General features: G+C 47.7%; 1 pseudogene; it reads left to right on the top strand.

The window, feature by feature from the left end:
- The first annotated feature begins 8 nt into the window (after positions 1 to 8).
- On the top strand, positions 9 to 14,734 carry LOC117876255 (annotated as a pseudogene).
- The last annotated feature ends 1,025 nt before the right edge of the window (positions 14,735 to 15,759 follow it).

Here is a 15,759-nt window from a genome sequence, read left to right as displayed (position 1 = left end):
GGGCCAGCCCGGGCCAGCCCGGCTCCCTGGGTCCCAGCCCGGCCCGTGCGCGGGGCGTGCCCCAGCTGCAGCCCCGGCCGGGGAGCGGGCAGAGGAGTCGCTGCCCGGCTGGAGGAAGCGGCCGGGGCCGAGCCCGGCGATGGCTGCAGCGGGGCCGGCGCAGGTAGGACGCGGGGCGGGGACTCCCCGGCCGGGCACTGGCTGGTCCCGGCTGGGGGCCGAGGGGGGCCGGGACCCGGGTCCCTCCCGCGCTAGTGACCCCGGGGCTGGGGGCTGCAGCAGCTCCCGGGGGTGGCGCTGCCCCGGGGCAGGGAGCGGCTCAGCGCGGTGCGGCCAGGCAGGGCCCGGGGTCCCGCTTCGCACCAGCGCAGCCCGGGGGCGCAGGGGCTGGAGCAGCCGGAGCGCTGGGGCCGGGGAGCGGCTTTGGGGCCCCGAGACCTGCCCACAAAGCCGAGAGCGGGATCTCCCTGGGTCACAGCGGCTGGGCCGGGGGTCCCTGGGAGTCGCTCCCCTAGAAACCGCGTCCCCTGCTGAGACTCCGGGCTGGGGGCTGGAGCGGAAGGTGCTGAGTGTGTAACGCTTGTGCCAGCAGCTCCAGGTGGTGTTTGGGGACGTCGCTCTGTATTTCACCCGGGAGGAGTGGGAGCTCCTATCCCAGCGAGAGAAACATCTGTACCGGGACCAGATGCTGAGGAATTACTGGGCCCTCGTTTCCCTGGGTAAGGACCAATTGCGCTTCATTTTAACAGCTGTGAAATGTCTGGGGTCCCTCCATACCTCAGCTGCCATGTGCAGCTCTGGGCTGAGCGGTGGCAAATGTCAGCCCCTTTCAGGCTGGCTTCCTGTAGGAGCAGAAATCAGGGCTACAAAGTCTGGGGCTAATCTCAGTGTAACTTGTTTATTTTGCATTACCTACCTCCGTCCTGGCACAGAGGTGGTAGCAAACAGTTACATGAGTAACAACTGTGCCTCAAGAACTGACTCTAGTTAGACGAATAAGGCAGGGAAATGCTGCTGCTGCAACAGCCCCCCACCTCCCCCAAAAGAATGAACATAGTACATTTAACAACCGTACACTTGAACAATGCTTGCACCCTACCTGCAAGAACTGGTAGCTCTGAATGGTGCCACCTGCCAAGACACGTTGTGGCCGATGCCTTAATGACATACTGCAAACTGTTTTCAACAGCTATAAGATGGCAAAGGAGCAAAGTTCCCTTCTTCCAAAATCTTCCCCCATGGTAAATTTTCGGGGGGACAGTTGGGTAAGTGAATGACCAGAGAGAAGGTGGTTGAGGACTTTCTACTCACCCTGTCTCTTAATCTGAGAGTAATGGGGGTTCAATGGTGTTTCAACTCATGAAAGAAAATTGGTGTCACACAGTTGTCCTATGGAACGTAGTGCCACAAGATAGCATAGAGGCCAAGATATTAGCAGAATGGGATATTTCTATGGAACGTCCATTCTAGAGTTCCCCTAGTAAGGATTTAAAACTCAGCCCCCACTGCAAATTGAGACGGGTCATAGACGTTGCTGCTTCAGAGCATGAACTGAACTTGCCTGGTGGGAGACCAGAAGAAATCTCCTCTAAGGAAGGTTTATTTCATTATTCTCCTGCTTGGGATCTCCTGCACTTTCCTCCGAAGCAGTGACCGAGATCAGTGTCCCGTCGTGCCAGGTGCTGCACAGACACACCCTGACCGAGGTCGAGGCCCTGTTGTGCTGGGCTGCACCAACATATAATTGAGCCCCTGCAGCCAAAACTTTAGTAATAAAACTTCTCCCCCCCCCCCCCCACAGGTTATTCAGGTTCTAAACCGGACTTAATCCACCGGATCGAGGTAGGGGAGGCCGAGCTCTGGATCAGGGATGCTGAGAGCTCCAGGGAAAGCTCCGGGCCTGAGAGCCGCTCCTCAGGTGAGTTATAATAATCTGATCCCTTCTGATTTACACACCTGCTAGTGAAGGGCTCCTTGATGTAGAAGACAAAGGCAGAGCGAGATCCACTGGCTGGGAGCAGAAGGGAGACTAATTGAGGCTGGGAATTAGGGGCCAGTGTTTATCTTGGTAGGAATGAACCACTGGGAGAGCTCCCCTCAGGACACCATGGATTCTCCATCACTAGGAGTGTTACACCCTCAGTAGAGGTCTCCCTATGGGATGGGGAGCAGGCAGGTACCGGACAAAGTGTTGGTATATAATACTCTAAATGGTCTTTATTGATTACGAAACAAACCTTACTCGGTCCACATTCATACCCCAAACATACTATCCCAGAGTCCAAAGGTCAGAATGGGCCTGATGGCCAGTTGAGATTCCTTCCGATCATAAGATGCGGGGAGTCAGCGAAAACCACATCTATACCCACACGGAGCTCTGGATCAGTAAACAACTCCAATTTGCAGAAGTCATAGGCGAACATTTATAGTCCATTCTGTCACGTCCTCGGTTCTTTGCCTTTGTTTACTAGGCCTTCTACCCACACAATTCCAAAGAGACAATCCTGGGCGAGCTGCCATGATCCAAGGCGTGCCATTTCCTCCAATTCTTATACAATTTTATGTCAGTCCAGCTGGTGTTGTTTCCTTTTCTGTTCATTTTCCATATTTTTCTCTGAACAAAACAAGATTGTTTTTGCACAGATAGTTCTAATCGTCCTTGACTGTATGTTCTTGCTTCGGTTGCCAAGTTGCAACGCACGTATTCATGTCAAGCATGCGTCACTCATACCAGGCCTCAATGACATATCCATGTAATACGTTATAGATGAATCACAATATGTGTGTGTGTGTATATGTGTGTGTATTTTTTATATATATATGTATATATATCAATCCCGACATTCCCCCCTCTTGATACATGATTAATGCCATTAATTATTGTATCACTTTATAATTTTGCAAGCAATTCAATTATATACATCACTTGCTCCAAAACTGCTTGTCGCTTTCTTATTCGGCAGTATAAACATAGCGTAATAAAGGTTAACAAAATAATTAATGCAAATAATATCACAATAGGATGTAGCATTAAATTTAGAAGAGCTGTGACACTGGGAGACCATCCTTTGAAAATATCATACCAATGAGAAATTGCCAATTCTTCTCCTTCTTTCCCCAGTTTTAATATTTGACCATTGTGGATCAAAATGTTTATTTTTCCCAGCTGAGCAGACTTAGATATATCTATTGCATATTGCCTGATTTTTTTTCACCTTCATCAATAAATTTTTCCCATTGTTCCCAATGTATCCCCAAATCCAAAGACCAGTCCACATCTTTTGGTTCCCAAACAATTTCCTTTTTTAAAAATAGAGGACCTCGGTAAATAATTCTATTAATAATGACCTCTGTTACATTACATTTACATGACTCAATTGGGCCTTTTTCTGTCATACTTCCCCAAAATACATGTTTTTCAGTGGCTACCACACAAATACACCCGTTAACTAAATCAAACACTCTTGTGCCATGAGAGGCTAAATATTGCATGGTACATTGTCTGCTTGAATGGTTCAAATGACATCCCTCTAGGGACCAAGTTAGTTGTGGGCACAACCACTTACTTCATCCCCACTCTTCACAATGTTTCATCAATTCTACTAATTTATAATCCCTTTCTTCTTCAATCAAGTGTGTCCCACTTATTTCTATAACTCTTCATTAATAATTTTTGGCAACACCCAGGCCGTTGCTGCTTTTTTATTTATTTATATTTTTTGCTTCCCTGTGTTGTGTAACAGCATTCTGCCTTTCCACTCCACCCTCAGAGTGGCTTTGTCCCAATTAAACTCTATATATTTCTTTCATCTTGCAATTCGTTGATTCCATATATGAGGATCTTTGAACCATTCAAAAGGCCATGGTCCATTACTTAACAGATTAACCATTCTCTCTATGTGTTGTATCCCATAGGTTTGCATCTGTACACATCGTATTGTTAGTTTTATTGTCAATCTCAGACACACCAAATAGATTTACATTTAGAGATGTTTTAAAGGGTTGGGCTTGTTTCAGTTGGAGTTCCACACTTCTTATTCCTTGTTCTGATAATGCACCAAAATTTTGTCACGTGTCTGTATCCCAAAATCTTACCCAAAGCTGATATTTTCCCTTGCAACGTCTCAATGTCAAATCTTTTGGCCTTAGATATTCCCCTGTCACATTTTTGCCATCTACCCACCATATTTCACATTTTACCTCAAAAGGGTTTTTCTTTACATCTGGTTTTGTTTGGTCCTGTTTTTCCCATTCTATCCCACGAATAGTCTAAGGTATTTTTCCCTTCTATCCATACCTCCATCCTAAAGGTGTTCCCATATGTATATCCATGTACCCCTAAATTTCCTCAAATATTCAAAAAACTTAAAAGCCAAAAACCATATTTTCACCCTTATTGAGGATCCTCATCATTCAAAATTGAAGTCATGGCCATTATTCCATAGGAATAATATCCAATGCTTCTGGTCGTATTATTCTAAATACTTACACTAACCTCTTCTATCTTCGCTCGAGCTCTGGTATTATTTTTTTTCTTCCTAAAATATAACACACACAACACAATTCTTCTACTAAGACAAAATGCAAAGCAAGCATAAACAATAAACCAATTATAAAAATTGTAGCACCGTAGCCACGCTCAAATCCAAGGTCCGTACAGGATAATCTCCGGTGCGATTGGGCATTCCTTTCCCTCTGTAAGATAAACTAAAAGAAAAAGAAAGGAACGTTATTTAATCTTTAGGCCATAAATTTAATTGTGATGTGTGGACCCACTTTCCCTTTTCCCCTTGTTAATCTGCACTACAGTAGGTGAAATTTTATTCATGATGGAAAATGGTCCAACCCATCTAGACTCCAGGAAATGATTTTTCTATGTTAATTTCAAATACGTTACTCTATCTCCGATTTTCCATAATCTACTGTCCTAGCCACACGAGAATCCACATAGTCTCTTGCTTTTTCAGTGGTGTCAGTCAGTTTAAATTCCATTTTCTTAGGTTCTGTTGGTAACACCCTTACCCATTGAGTAACTGATATCTCCTCTTCTTCTTCCGGGTACAATAAAGGGCTCCACAATCTCATAGGCCTTCCAAAGAGAATTTGATAAGCCTGGTAGCCAGTACCCAATAGATCACTACTTCGGATGGCCGCCAACACCACTGGCAATTTATCGTCCCAATCTTTGCCAGTTTCTTGCACTACTTTGCATAAAGCTTGTTTAATAGTTTGATTCATCCTTTCTACTGTTCCTGACGATTGAGGATGATAGGGGATATGTAGTTGTTGCTTTATTCCTAAAGCTTTTAATAAACTTTTAATTACTCCTCCTACAAAATGTGGCCCATTATCAGAATAAATTACTTTTGGAGTTCATAGAATCATAGAAAATTAGGGTTGGAAGAGACCTCAGGAGGTTATCTAGTCCAATCCCTTGCTCAAAGCAGGACCAACACCAACTAAATCATCCCAGCCAGGGCTTTGTCAAGCCGGGCCATAAAAACCTCTACGGATGGAGATTCCACCACCTCCCTAGGTAACCCATTCCAGTGCTTCACCACCCTCCTAGTGAAACAGTGTTTCCTAATATTCAACGTAGACGTCCCCCACATAATTTTTCATATCTACTAAACATTACTTCCCACAACTTTTTGGCAGTGGTCTCTGCAGTATGATTTCTGGTGTGAATCGCCTCCACCCATCCAGAAAAGGAATCTACTATCACTAATAAATACTGATTCCCCCTTTGGGTCTTAAGCAATTTATCAATATAATCAACCTGTATTCTACTCCATGGCCCCACAATTCTTTGGTGCAACAAGGGTCTTGAATTCAGTGGTGTATTCAGTGGTGCACACCTTATGCAGTTTTTAACAAAAATTTCTACGTCCTTTCACACCTGAGGCCATATTCCAATGTATTTTACCTTAAAGAGAGTATTCTCTATTCCTTGATGCACCATAGAGTGACACAGGTTAATAATCTCTTCTCTTTGAAGTTTGTCAGGTACCCACCTTACCTCTCCTGTTTTTGTTTTTGTTTTTTATTCACTGCACAGCCCCCTTGTATATTCCCGTTTCCCCATCTTTCCTCAGGTTTAACCTCCTGTTTTATGGCTGGAGCTCTAGTAACTACCAGAACTCCCAGAGGTTCCTTTGCTGCTAATTTTTTATTTTTTTTTCATTTCCTTCTCGCTTTTGATGACCTTTAATATGCCTTACTCTTAATTTTCCTGGGTGTTTTTTTTCAACCAATCATAGAGAGATTTTCAATCCTCCTTTTGGACCAAATTTTTCCCCTCGGCTGTTTCCCAAGGATTCTTTTTCCGAATCCCAATCCAGGATCCCAGTCCTTGTCCCACAAAGTCTGAATCCATATAGACATGACAGCCTGCAACGTTATTTTTCTGTTTAAGCAGATCACTAAGAGCTCTGACCTCTGCCCCCTGAGCTGAAGTCCTACTCATAGAACCAGAAATAGTTTCCCCATCAATTTGTACAGCCACGTATCCCGTATATTTCTTAGAGTTTTCATAGGATGAACTACCATCTGTAAACCAAAACTCTTCTTCTCCGAGGCTTAACACTTCATCTACCAGGGGTGTGTCTTCAACTAACTTCAGTCTGGAAGTGGGCATTCCTGCTCCTCTCCTTCCGTCAGGAGGGCATAAGGGTAACATCATTGCTTGTTTGTTATTCTCATAAGTAACATCTCTGCTAGTTAACATCAAGGTCCATTGGGCCATCCTGGCATTCGATACTCCTTTCTCCTGCAGTTTCCCTAATAAAATATACTTCAGGGGAGAGTGAGGTGTTTGTATGATAACAGGGGCTGTGCCAGTAGTCAAAGCAAAAGCTTCACTGGCCCACACAGCAGCTAAACATGCTCTTTCACAGATCCCAAACTGCTGCTTCGTAGGAGTTAACCTTCTAGACTCGTATGCTACCGGTTTTCACTTCCTGTCAATTTCCTACATTAGTACTGATGCTAGACTTTGCTGGGTTGCTGCCAACTTAATCACAAACAGCTTGTTTATCTCTGGGAATTTCAATGCTTGTTTTAAATGACAAAGCTTTTTCTTGTTCAGGCCCCCACTCCCATTCTCCTTTCTTTTTTAGTAAACGCCACAAGGGTACAATTATAACGGCAACATTCCAGATGTGTTTCCTTAAATAGTTAAACCCTCCTAACATCACGTCAACGCATGAGAATCCTCTGGCCTTGGTAAATTCATTGCTGATTTCACCTTTGGTTGATCTACCTGAATTCCTTGTTCCCCGAGGGTCACCCCCAAATAATTCACTCTCCTCTGCACTAGTTGGGCTTTCTCTTTATTAGCCTTGAAACCAGTTTCCTGGATGAGTCTCAACACTTTTTTAGTCCACTGAGCCCCCTCCTCCTCAATGTCCCCCCCCCACACTAATATGTCATCTACATATTGACATTCTCCCGATCCTCTTTGGATAATTGATCCAGTATTTGCACCACATGTTGGGGCGCAATAGCCGGACCGCAATGTAGGCCCTGGGGAATTCTTTTAAACAAGTACTGTTGTCCCTTAAAAGTCAACGCAAAGCGGGCCCAAGAATCGGGATGCAATGGGATGGCGAAAAAACAGTTTGCCAAATCTATGATCGAGAACCATGTAGGGGCCCCCTGTATTCTTGCCATCACTTGAAGTAGATCTGCTACTATTGGTGCCATGGGGGGGGCAGCTTTATTAATTTGTCTAAAATCCACTGTCAGTCTCCAGTCTCCTGAGGCTTTTAATATGGGCCAAATTGGGCCATTGTATGCGGCATTCCCCTTTTCAATCACTCCCTGTTGTTCTAATGATTCAATTGTTTTCTCAATTCCTGCCTCTGCTGGCACAGGAGATTTCTATTGTCTCTGCGGTGGCACTTTGTCCCCCACAATTTTAACACAGGCTTCGATTTGACCACATTCCGCTTTATTCTTAATCCCTACACTGGGGAACTCCTTTCCCCACATCCTGTTGATCCAACATAATCTCCTCCCCTGCTTCTGCAGCACATGTTCTTGGCATGTACCCGGCTGTCAGGACGCTTTCCGTCCAGCCGGGCACACGCCACAGAACTGCATTCGTTAAATCCAAAACCAACCGATTCCTCTTCAGAAACGGAGTCCCCAATATTACTGGCTTAGCCGCCTGATCGATCTGAAGCATTTGTTCTTTACAACAAACATCCCCCACTCTCTCTCTGTGTAGCTATTTCTACTGAATGATACATTTTTCCTGTCACCCTTCCCCAATAAAGGAGGCTGCTCTAATAATCTCTGACACCTATTGAGTCAAATCACAACTTCTAATTACACCAGTCCCACTATCCAATAGGGATCTTCGGGTCCATTATCTCCCACAGTGACCGTTGTCCTTGGCCTCCCGTTTGAATCCCATCTTAATCTAGTTACCGTCTCCCACTCCTGGGGACCCATTTCCTGTGGGGGCTACTTGTCATCAGGGCCTCCCTATAGAGCGGGTTTCCCTGAACCCTCAGCTTGCACGGCTGCAACTCTCTTCTGCTCCTTAGACATTTCCTCTTCCATTCTTTGCATTGCTTTGATCAATTCATCAGTGCGTCTCCCATTCCGCTTATCCATATCAACTCCCCTCGATCTCAAATACCTCCAGGCGATATTCCGAGTCACGTCTGCTCCTTTCTGGGTCTCAAATTAATAATTTCATCCCTACCGCTTGATGGTCTAATGTATCTTTGTCTGCCTTAATCTTTTCCCAATCCACCCTTCTCTTTTCCAATTCCCTATTTTGTTTCCCCATTTGTTCTAACTGAGTTTGCATGATCTGTGCCTGCCTCACTTCCCACTCCAAATTTTCCTGGCAAGTTTTAGAATTCTCTTGCAATATTTGTAACTCCGCAAGATTGCCCCTTACATGCAATTGCCTTTTCAATAGCTTGCCACAACAGCCACGCTACGGCCGTTTTACTGGCATTAGGCTTGTACAGCTGTACATATTTCTCAAACATATTTTCTCAGGCAGGGGTCGGTAACCTTTCAGAAGGGGTGTGCCGAGTCTTCATTTATTCACTCTAATTTAAGGTTTCGCGTGCCGGTAATACATTTTAACGTTTTTAGAAGGTCTCTTTCTATAAGTCTATATTGTATAACTAAACTATTGTATGTAAAGTAAACAAGGTTTTCAAAATGTTTAAGAAGCGTCATTTAAAATTAAATTAAAATGCTGATCTTACACCACCAGCCTGCTCAGCTCACTGCCAGCCTGGGATACTGTTCACCTAGGCCGGCAGAGGGCTGATCAGGGCCTGCGGCTGGGACCCCAGACCTGGGGGGGGGGGGTTGCGGGGGGCAGGGCAGAGGGCTGGGGGAGGGGGTTCAGGGCAGAAGGCTGGGGGTGTGTGGGAGTGCAGGGCAGAAGGCTGAGTGGGGGGGTTCAGGGCAGAGGGGTGGGGGTGCAGGGCAGAGGGGTGGGGGTGTGTTGGGGTGTGGGGGTGCAGGGCAGATGGCTGGGGAATGGGGGGTACAGGGCAGAAGGCTGGGGTGCTCGGCTCATAGGGGTGCTCCCAGCCCCCTGCCCTGGGCGGCTCAAGGCAGGGGGCTGGAAGGGATATGCCCTGTTCCACCCCCTTTCCCCAGGCTCCGTCCCTACCTCTCTCTGCGTCCTCTACAGAGCTGTGTGCACGCTGCCGCTCTTCCCCCAGCCCTCTCTAGGGCCATCAGCTGATTGGCCAGGGACGGAGAGGAGGAGGGGCAGGAAAGAAGCGGGGGGGGGAAGAAGCTTGGCTGCTGCAGAACCAAGCTTCTGTCTCCTGCCCCCGCAGGGGAGAGCGGTGAGCGGGGGGGTTGAGCGGGGCTGGGGGCCGGGACCGCGGCAGGGAACTGCGTGCTACTCAAAATCGGCTCACGTGCTATAGGTTGCCGACCCCTGTTCTAAGGTATCTGTCGTTAGACTGGGCTCCACTGCACCCTCCATCCCTTTACTTTTCTTCTTAAACAGTGTTTTGAACCTCGTTACAATAACACCTCAATGCATCTCCCCACGCGCTTTCACTCACTCACACTTACTGTAATGAGTTCTCCATGTGGGATCTCCCACATGTTTTTTTCTTCACAAATTCCACAAATAAGGAGTCACCCTTATTCAATTTAAATAAGGACTCCCCCAAAACTGTAAGACCCCATCTCGAAATCCAGCACTCCTTAATATCTCTCCTTAGACAGCTTCGACCTTCCTGGGTCTGACCTCAGAGCATTCATCATCCTCTTCCACACCGTGCCCTTCCCACAGCGAGTCTGCCCGGGTGGGGCTCCTGGGGAAGCCAGAGGGCCCTGCACCCCAACTCCGGAGTCAGATGTGACTCTCAGCCAACCGGAAAAACAGAAAGTTTATTAGTCAACAGGAACACAGCGTAGGACAGAACTTGTTAGCACAGAAATCAGTGACTTTCAGCCAAGTCCATCTTTGGTAGTCCTGGGCCAGAAGTCCTGGACTCCCCCTATTCCAGTCCCCCCAAGCAGACTCCCAGCAACTGGACCTCTGACACCCCCCTGTTGCTGCTGCTCCTTGTCCTTGTCTCCAGAGCGTCACCTGGTCATCACCTGGCTGCATCCCCCTCCTGGGTCTCAGGTTACAAAGGGCACCGGTTATAGCATACATGCAGATAGCTGGAGCAGCCTCACCTGCCCCAGAGGTCTCAGCCAAAGTCACACACCCTATTCCCACTACTGAGATATTGGTGCAGTACACAGGGAAACTGAGGCACACATTCATGCAAAACAGTAAAACTCACATAGGCTCAACAGTAAGACTCACATACAACATAACAAGGGCAAATCCCCAGTTCGTCACAAGCCTATAACATTGTGTGTGTGTGTGTGTGTGTGTGTGTGTGTGAATATCTCCCAACAATAGTAGCTTTGCCTAGCCTATATTTCTCTAGTTTATTTATGAGAAGGTCATGTAAGACAGTATCAAAAGCTTTACTAAAGTCAAGATATGTGACATCTACTGCTTCTGCCCTATCACAAGGCTTGTTACCCGTCAAAGTGGGATATTAGGTTGATTTGACATAATTTGTTATTGGCAAATCCATGCTGACTGTTAGTTATTACTTTATTTCCTTCTAGGTGGTCACAAATAGAATGTTTAATTATTGATCCATTATCTTTCCAGGTACTGAAGTTAAGCTATCTAGTCTATAATTCCCTGAGTTGTCCTTATTCCCCTGTCTATAGCTAGGTACTATATTTACCCAGTCCTTGGGTGTCTCTACCATCCTCCACAAGTTCTCAGAGATAATCACTGATGGCTCAGAGATCTCTTCAGCCAGATCCTTATGTATTCTAGGATGTATTTCATCAGGCCCTGCCGACTTGAAGACATCTAACTTGTCTAAATAATTCATAACTATTTCTTTTCCTATTTTAGGCTCAGATCCTACCCCATTGACACTGATGTTCACTATGTTAGTTGACCAATCACTGCTATCTTTTTGGTGAAAACTGTAAATAAACCCCTCTGATTGAAACCCCGTGTAAATAAACCCCTCTGATTTGAAATAAAAACAAAATCACTTTGAAAACAAAACCAGGGCCCTGTTGTGCCAAGCGCTGCCTGTATCCTGGGCAGGCTACAATTTAAGCATAAAACGAGACCCATGGGAGCAGGCGCCAGGTGCTGCACAAACAACATTGGGTAAAACCACCCTGAGTCTAGCTGCAGATTTGTCGCGGCATTTTGTATCAGAAATTACAGAGCAGTTATATAAGTGTAGTAAACGTCACAGGTCCTTAAATTTACTGTGATGGCTCCATGATTTTTAATAAAAACTGCCCTCCTCCTCGCCCTGCTCAAGAGGCACTAGCCACCCAAAGAAGCACCTTTCCCCTAGTGCTGCAACCCTAACCCCAGCCTGGTGCAGAGGGGTTGGGGTGGGCTAGAGTGGATCTGGGTGGCAATGCCATTCACTGAAGTTTGTCCCACCTCCCCCACCATCATGACCATGGGCAGGGGAAAATCTGAGTGGCACTGAAACCTCGCAGGCCAGGTCTCAATGCCCAGAGCAAGGCGTTGGGTCCAGCCCTGTGGGACAGGAGCTGCCATTGCAGGGTGAGGCACCCATCCAAAAAACAATCACGAAGAAATGGGGAAATCGCTCCATCCGTGACATTTTTCCATCTTTGTTGAAGGTGTAGTTTAACACCGGGATTACCTCTACTCTCTCCAGCAGGGCAGGAGATCTCGGGAGGAAAGAGGGCACAGGCTGAATGTGAGGAAAGCGCAGCAGGAACGCAGGATCCCACGGCCCACAGAGGGATCCATGCACAGGACGCAGTCCCTCCCCGGGGTAAACTCAGCCAGAGACCGGATCTGGCTACACAACAGAGACTCCCCATGGGCCGGTGTCCCCAACACTGCATTGACTGCGACAAGAGGTTCAGCAACCCCTCCGCGCTGAACCAGCACCAGCGCACACATGCCAGGGAGCAGCCATACCGTTGCTCTGACTGTGATAAGGGCTTTGCAGAGAGCTCAAAGCTGAGAATACACCAGCGCACGCACACCGGGGAGCGGCCGTACCGTTGCTCTGACTGTGACAAGGGTTTTGCACAGATTGCATATCTGAGAATACACCAGCGCACGCACACTGGAGAGCGGCCGCGCTGCTGCCCCCACTGTGGCAAGAGATTTGCGCACAGCTCAAGCCTGAGAACACACCAGCGCACGCACACCAGGGAGCGGCCGTACCACTGCACTGACTGCGGCAAGGACTTTGCAGAGATTGCACACCTGAGAATACACCAGCGCACGCACAATGGGGAGCGCCCGTACCGCTGTGCTGACTGTGACAAGAGCTTTGCACAGATCGCACACCTGAGAAGACACCAACGCACGCACACTGGGGAGCTCCCACACCACTGCGCTGAGTGCGGCAAGGATTTTGCACAGATTGCATATCTGAGAATACACCAGCGCACGCACACCGGGGAGCGGCCGTACCGCTGTGCTGACTGCGACAAGGGCTTTGCACAGATCGCACACCTGAGAATACACCAGCGCACGCACAGCGGGGAGCGGCCATACCGCTGCATCAGCTGTGGGAAGAGCTTTGCAGAGAACTCAAAGCTGAGAATACACCAGCGCGTGCATACTGGGGAGCGGCCGTATTGCTGCACCAACTGCGGCAAGAGCTTTGCAGAGAGCTCAAGCCTGAGAATACACCAGCGCACGCACACCGGGGAGCGGCCGTACCGCTGTGCTGACTGCGGAAAGGACTTTTCACAGATCGGACACCTGAGAAAACACCAGCGCACGCACACGGGAGCGGCCGCATCGCTGTGACGATTGCGGCAAGAGCTTCAGCAATGCCAGTACGCTGACAAACCACCAACACATACGCACACCGGGGAGCGGCCGCGCCGCTGTGCATACTATGGTAAGAGGGTCAGCAATGCCAACAAGCTGACCCAGCACCAGTGCATAATCTCATACCTGAGAGCACACCAGTGTGCGCACACCAGGGAGCGGCCATACAGCTGTCATGATTGCGGCAAGAGCTTCAGCAGCACTGATGCCTCATCAGCGCATGCACACCGTGGCCGGCCATTTCAATGCACTGACTGCGGCAAGAGCTTGCACAGAGCTTACTCCTGAGACTACACCAGCGCATTCACAGCAGGGAGCGGCTGTACAGCTGTGCTGATTGGCAAACGCTTTGCTCAATTGGGCAACCTCCCCTGGCACCAGTTGGCTCACCAACGCCCCTCTGCCACCGCCAGGGTCTGCGGGGCTTCTGGCAGCAAGTGGATCTGGCACAGTGCCAGCAGACTCAGGCCAGGGAGTGGTCCTGTCCCCCATGATGCCCAGCAGAGACTGTGGGGCAGGGAAGGGGGACTTGGCTGAGCAGTGTGGGGAAGAGCAGACAGGTGGGGGGATTTTAGAGCAGATGGTCACAGCCTACTCAGGCTTTTGCATTACTCCTTGGGGAATTCTGTGCTAAAAAAAGAAACATTCTGCAAACCATATTTTAAAATTCTGCATATTTTATTTGTCAACATAACACAATATAATCACGTTAGTTTCAATTATTTTGGTGATTTATTTCAAAATACCTGTCAGCTACTATGTCTAAGCTGAAATCGCAACTGAAGTGTGTTTACCAGACAGATCTGGGGAGTGGATAAAACTGTTTCTCAACCAAAGAAGTTAACGCTTCTAGCCAAGGTGTCCTCAAAGCTGATGGGCCATCACCTATCAAGTAGCCATTCTTTGGCAAGGAAGGCAATCAGGAACCAACAGACCTGCATTTTAGAAAACAACAGCATGAAACCTCTTTGCCACCAAAGTTCATGTCTCCCCACTCAGCTGAGAAGTTTATCTAGGGGTCGCTTTGAGAAAAATGCATTTCAAAGGGAGATTGAACTATAAAAGAGAAGGGCAAAAACACCTCTATTTATTTCTCCCTGTTTATCTCTAGTTATCACCTAAGAGGCCAAAAAAAGAAAAGAAAAGCAGCTCTTGGACCTCAGGAACTGATCCTGACCTGAAAATTTGGTCAGTAATGCTACTGGAAACCTGTGCTAAGGGACTTCACTTTTCCCCAAGTCTAATTTGTTCAGTTTAGTACTAGGAAGTGTTTTTCTTTCTTGCAGCCATTTCTGACTTTGATGCCTCATCACTTGTACTCACTCGAAATCTACCTTTGTGATTAAATACATTTGTTTTCTTCTTTAATTGAAACGAATCCAGTATTGTGAACCGTGTGGATATCTCCATTTGGGGTGGGAAACTGTTAGGTCCATTGCCCCTGTAAGGGGATCAAGATATATTATATCAGGACGGTCCAGGAGAAGGCTGGACAATACAGGCCGTACATTTTGGTGGGGAAATCTGGGACTGTGTGTGTGTTGGGGGTCACCCTGCAGTAATAACCAAGGCTGTGAAAGCCAGAGTGTGAGCTGAGCGTGGCTGGCAGGCAGCAGCTACACACAGACACTCGGGGTAAGACCGGAAGCTGGAGGCTGTTTGTGAGTGGTCCAGGTTGGGAATGACAGCAGCAAAGCATTAATGGGCATCCCACGTTACAGGGCAGGCGGTGACACTGCCCCCCCCCCCCCCTCCCCCCCCCCCCCCCCCCCCCCCAAATATCTGGATTACATCCTGGATTGTGATAGCCTCATTGTCTTGTTGGACAATGAGAAGGGACACAACTCATATCCTGGTTGGATGTTCCAAGCTTTTGCCATCAGTACGGGTCATTTCCTGATTGGCCCAGGCCAGCTTTGCCCAGCAGAGTGACCAGGCCGCACCACCCAACAGAAATGGTATAAAATGTCTCATGTTGTTCAGAGTGTCGCTTCCTGAAGTCACAATGTCTGCATGAAAGAGATGGTGAGTGTGACCATCATGGCCTGGCCAGGGAGAGCACCCCCTGCTGGGTAACAACTGAACTCTGGTTGCTGAAAAGCACCCTACTAATTTCATTTTTTAAAGTCGGGTGTTGGGCAACTGCTAAGAAATCCCCCCAGAGTATGGCTGTCATGGCACCTTGAGTGAATCACCCTGAATGAACTCCCTCGCTGTCTCTAGAACCAGTCACTGCAACGCAGAAGCTGAGCTGGAGAAGTCACCTCCATGCCAGCTCCAACCGATATGTAGAAAAAGTCATTTTGCATATTTACATATTGGTTAATGAACCATATTTACATATTGAATTGACAACGTGGTGCTGTTAAGGTAACCGCTTCATAGCTGAGTGA

This window comes from Trachemys scripta, chromosome 4, assembly GCF_013100865.1.
Source record: "Trachemys scripta elegans isolate TJP31775 chromosome 4, CAS_Tse_1.0, whole genome shotgun sequence".
NCBI lineage: Eukaryota > Metazoa > Chordata > Testudines > Emydidae > Trachemys > Trachemys scripta.
The sequence above is the reverse complement of the archived record's forward strand: the minus strand, read 5'-3'. Positions and strand labels throughout refer to the sequence as shown.